This window comes from Corylus avellana, chromosome 4 (genome assembly GCF_965113065.1).
Source record: "Corylus avellana chromosome 4, dhCorAvel1.hap1.2, whole genome shotgun sequence".
Classification (NCBI taxonomy): Eukaryota; Viridiplantae; Streptophyta; class Magnoliopsida; order Fagales; family Betulaceae; genus Corylus; species Corylus avellana.
Genome location: NC_142493.1, coordinates 35,992,897 through 35,998,552, shown reverse-complemented (window position 1 = coordinate 35,998,552; position 5,656 = coordinate 35,992,897). Strand labels below are relative to the sequence as shown.

At 36.3% G+C, this 5,656-nt stretch overlaps 1 non-coding gene across 1 annotated transcript; it reads right to left on the bottom strand.

Moving 5' to 3' along the window:
• LOC132179302 (uncharacterized) lies at positions 1-2,717 on the bottom strand. Its single transcript, XR_015911961.1, has 2 exons — positions 2,627-2,717; positions 1-2,129 (listed from the first exon to the last, which is right to left on the bottom strand). It is a non-coding gene; the product is annotated as an uncharacterized LOC132179302 (transcript).
• Positions 2,718-5,656: the final 2,939 nt, after the last annotated feature.

Genomic DNA, 5,656 nt, shown 5'->3' with positions numbered 1-5,656 from the left:
GATATAATCGCACCTTTATGAATATAATTTAGATTAAAATTTATTAGAAAGAAATTAACACAACTTCCAAGAACCTAAAAATTAATCATGCACCACAAGTTTCAGGTAATCATCACTGCATATCTTAGATTCCAACATAGCCATTACGCCGAAGGCCCCATCTCCCTCCAAGAAAATTTTGAAACTTGCTTCTGATTCTCCCCGAATACCCCACCACACAATGTCCGGCATCGCATATCCATTCCTTTCATACTTTTCACGCATTGCCTCGTGTTCCATTGCCGCATGTTCCTTTTCCCAACTGTAATAGTCATTACACCGTCCCCAAAAATCATACACAAAAATCCTTTCAATCATATTCTCCTTACTCAATTTCAAGTTTTTTGCAGCTTCCAACATTTTATAAAACAGCTGTAGATCTCAAAAAATTTATCTTCGATCCAAGATCATCTCCTTCAATGTTCACAAACTCAGGATTGATGCTATATGTCAAGACCTTTCTCTTCCATGGGCTTGCACAGAGTTCAGATGTCATCAATGCAAATGCGAGACAGAATCTTGCTTTACAATCATATGTAGAACGAAAGACGTTAACATCTACGACTAAAATGCAATTTAAAAATTTTCCCTTTTCGGAGAAGGTATTTATCATTTTTTTTCCATTGGAGCTCAACTTCATCAACACTAACATAACCAAAAAGGTTTAATATCTCATAAGGGAACAATTCTTTGGTAATGGTTTTTGACATTTTACGGCACTCCACATTTTGGAGGTACTGCAAAAACCCTTCACGATCATGTTTATAGAACAATCTCTTGTAAGTTTCCATGGCAGTAGGTGTGATTCGATCATATTGAAGCTTATCCCATTTATTGGCACGCATGTAAATTTCCGGTAACTCTAAAGCTCTGTGAAGTGGGACTAGATATTCTCTCCGTAAACGATCTCGAACTCTGTAAACATAGTGAGACTCATCGACCCCTCTATATTCTGGACACGAATCATACCGAAAGAGCCTTCTGGCAACACTCTCACAAATTAATGTTGAACGATCATAAGAAGAATCAAGAGAAGGGCACCACTTCGATGCCAAACTGATTTTTGTTATCTGCCCAGAAATCAAATACTCAAGATCGGCCATAAGTAGCTCAGCAACGAGACTAGAAATCTGATCATGTAAGAAACGGTATTTTGAATCATAGTTGTACCTCTCAATGGCCTTCCTTGCCATCATAATTCTTTTCCTATTTCTCAAATGCATCACCTTCCATTTCAGCATTACTTTATAACTCATTCTCTTCTCCATCCATCTCGTTTGTAGCTTTCTCCTCCTTTTCTGCATTACTTTTGATTTCATTCTCTTCTCCATCAAAGCATTGTGTTATTTTCTTCTAGACTTCGTTGTCTTCACCATCATTCTCTGTTGTCTTCGTCTCCTAACTCTCTTTCTCTCCCTAATTTGGATGTACCGAACTTTTGGGCCATTAACAATACGGTAGAGAATTTCCAACAAGTCTTTCAAACACCCAAATTCGGCAAATGCCTTGACATTGTATGCTAACGTTTTGGAGTGGTACCGGTGGAGCCATAGAGCTGCGCTATAGAGATGCTCCCGGGTTTGTTTTCTATAATGACTGGATCTCCTCAATGCACAAATGAGTCTGAGGGAGGGTGGTTTGTGGACAGTGATGCCAAGACATCTCCAAATGCCATTGCAGACACACTGGCGAGACGCTTCTATCTTCAAGGATGCAAGCCAACCGTCTGTGGACATCTTCTGTGATCGTGAGATCCCATGCAGGGATTTTATCTCGGATAGGGTCGTCAGTGTCATCTGGATATGAATTCAGAGTAAATGCAGAACGAAGGACTTCTGGAGGCCCAAGTAGCCGAAATGGAGTTGGAGAAGTAACACACCGCCTGATTGATGGCTCACTAGAAATATATCTTATACCAGTCCACCTACCATTACCAATGGTAGCTTCAGTCCTTTTAATGGACATGCGAAAGAGTTGAAAAGCACAGTGACGCATATTACTAGGTGATGCAAGTTTAAATGACAAAATTGGATATAAAACGTACCCTCTATGTCCAAATGGAAAGATTTCGAGAGAAAGATATGATTCACCTGCGCCAAAAGATACCACCAGAGATATCAGGGGTTATATAACTTGTAACCAAACCAAAAGCTGACCGCAACAACGTCTATGTTCATAATCACTAGAATAGCCACACAAACAACACAACTACAAAGAGAATCTCTCAGACAGAATAATGAATCAAATCCCTTTCCCGCTAGCAAGCCTAGCATAACATGTGGGGATTCAAGTCAATTCGCTAAACAATAGAGGGACAAAGACAACCCTGCTTGCACAGCTTACGTAATTGGTTGAGGATCGACACATATTGCAACTACAAAATCAAATACCATCAAAGCAATTAATACCATATAACTGTTGACCAATTTCAAATTTTTTTACTCCCCTATGAAATTTTTATTTATTTTTTACTTTTGCAATAAACTTGTAGGAGTAGCACATCTCGAAAACAACAGCAAACTGACCAATGAAAAAAAAAATTGACGACAACACGAGGAGTTGTATGAAGACAAGAAGTTTGACATACCAATTAACACAAACGGACGCTGCAACCGTTGGAGTGAGGCTGTACAGTGGAAAGAAGAATAGGACAGTTCGGAGAGAAATCTCTGCGCGGCTGCTGACAGAGGTTGTTGGAAATAATTTTGGATGGTGCACAAATTCTCATTAATATAAAATAATTACAATATGAATATTGACAATAAAATAAATAAAATACAAGAGATGAAAATAGAGTATGGAAAGATCTCACAATGCTATAGAATCACGCAAGAGCATTGTCCTTAAAGGTTGATTCGTGCCTTCCAGAGTGTATAACTCGGTGCGATCGGATCCTTTGACACGCAACCTCCCAGGATTAGACTATAGCGTCTACCTTCGTTAAGGACGCACTTCCAAATAACGAAGAGTAATAGAACAACCCAATTATCAAAGTAGATGAGGGATTTCGGAATATTATTTTGTAGAAAAAACTAACAATATAACATATAGCTTTCTAGCTTAGAAAACCAAAGGGTTTAACAAGAGAAAGTAATATATAATATATCCAAAAAAAAAATCTTTAGAGAACTCAATATATATATATATATATCTATATGCATAAGTACAGTTGTGCCTTATATAAACAAAACATAAAACCAATGTTATGACCAACTGTCATAATAAACATAAATGCCATAAAAGCTTGGTCAAAACCATTTTTCCAAGCAACGGTCAAACAATAGAAAACTAAATTAAAGTGATTTTATTTTCCATAAAACTATTTTAATACCCAACGGTAATAAATATTAATAATAAACCATAACTTAAAGATTGTTTGTAAACAATATTAATGTCCAAACCGTTATAAACCAAAATGATTAAAGCTATTTTTATTTCTCATAAAAACTCATGAAGATAATAATATCAAATAATAAAATGGTTTCAAAGACCCAAAAATAAATGTTTGTAACACATGTTACAACAGAGGTTGAGGCTAGAAGGCGGAGGAGAGGCACGCGATTAGGCTAATAAAGCGATCCTTTTTTTTTTTTTTTTTAATATGTCAGACGCTTAAGCTTGTCTTGCTATCTGTCAGAGGCGTAGGTGCGGTAGTTAAAAAACTACAGGCTACAGCACGTCAGCACCTATGCTGTTATTTGGACTGGGCTTTAATGACCGTTAAAGTCCAGTCCAAATACTACTAAATGGTGGCCTGCGTTTGCTTCGAGAGAAACCCACTTTTCACTGGTTGGCGCTCATCCCTTCCTCGCCGCTTGAAGACGCAGACTTGAAGTTCGCAGGCACAAGCACAGGCAAAGGCAAAGACAAATTCATGTCTCTCTTATTTTGTGTGAGAAGGGTTTCCCTTTCCCAATCCTTCAACTCTCTGAAACGTCATCGTCACCTCTCCACCGAATCTTGCACCGGCCGAGTCCTGTTTTTTGCCAGGAGAATGGAGAATGGTGTATCGAAGGAGGAGCACCACTTTTACTCGGCGAAAATCCAAAAGGGTGACACCGACACCTTATTAGGTCCTGCCATTAAGCTCCCCCCAATCCCTTTCAAAAGTTTGACCCATATGGACCTTTCCCAAGTCCGCAACCTCTGCCATCGCGGGGACTCTCAATTTTACATCTTTAGTGCCGACACCGGAGAGGTCTCCACTCTCCCTGAGGTTCCTACTCCCGAATTTCCCTGTGATCGTTATAGATTAGAGGATAGCCTCAAACGCTACTTTGGGTTAGATCCTTTGTCCAACGATGTTTCAATACAAAAGTATGGGAGTCATACCGTTGCTTTGGATCTCGATGCCATGGACTTACAATTCACACCATAAAAATCATTAGGATAAGTGCTAAAGTATAGGCATCATTCAAAATATCTGCTATTATAAGTAGAGATAGATTTTCAAACCATTGTTCAACGAGTTCCTTTAAAAGATCAAAATGCTGCAGGTCTTTAATAAACCTGATAAACAATGCAAAAGATATGATTTAGATAATACAAAATTGCCAACAACAACAACAATATCAATTATGGAAATATATGGATTAAATTGACTTACATCTTAAAAACATCGGTCATCAGCTTTCTATTCAGATTATAAAGTACACGTATTGCATCATCCTAAGTTTGTTAGACTTGCAAAGAATTGATACAATTTTCATAAAGAATGTAAATTAGTAACTTATTATTATTTCATCGTAGATTTCATTTGGCCCGCGACAATGTATAACTATAAACTTAATTAGTCGCTTCCAAAATTCTCGAGCCAAAACTAATGAAAAAATAATTTTAAAAAGTTGGATTAGTAATTTTATAACTAATGTAAAGTATCGGGAGACAACCTCTTCGAATAACCACACAAATGCTAGCAAAGTTTGTGCTTTCATCAAAGGCAACATCAAAACTTACCGTGTGACCATCTTTAGTTGGAGAGGACGATGTTTCAACCCAAATAAGTACTCTACCTATTTCATTTATAAGATAACAAAAATATAGTGAAAATTACACTCTATCCTCTAAAGTTTCAGGGCATTATAAATTTAACCTCCAATGTTTCAAAAATTGCAATACACCTCATTAAAGTTTCAAAAATTTTCAATGTAGCCAATTCATTAACCATTTCCTTTCAATTTGACTAAAAATTGGTCATATGCGAGGTACGTGTATTTTTTTTAAAAAAAAATTCAAAATTGTCCTCATGTATTTTAACGAATTTCAAAAATGCCCCAAAGTCAAACCAAAATCCGAAAAATAATTAATGGTTTTTTTCAGCACCAATTATAATTTTTTTTTTGTTTTTTGTTTTTTTGTTTTTGGTTTCTGATTTTGGTTTCTACACCCATATTCTCAAGTTTCTACACCCATTTTTGATACTAAGTTTTGGGAGCCATACCACAGCAGTAAGTAGTAACTTACTATATATATATATATATATATATATATATATATATATATATATATATTTGGTAAGATAACTTACTATTCATTTCATCGTAGATTTTCCCATTGTTTTTTTTAAATGAAATTTTTTTGTTAAAACGAAAAGTTTTTTTTGTTAAACAGGATTAAA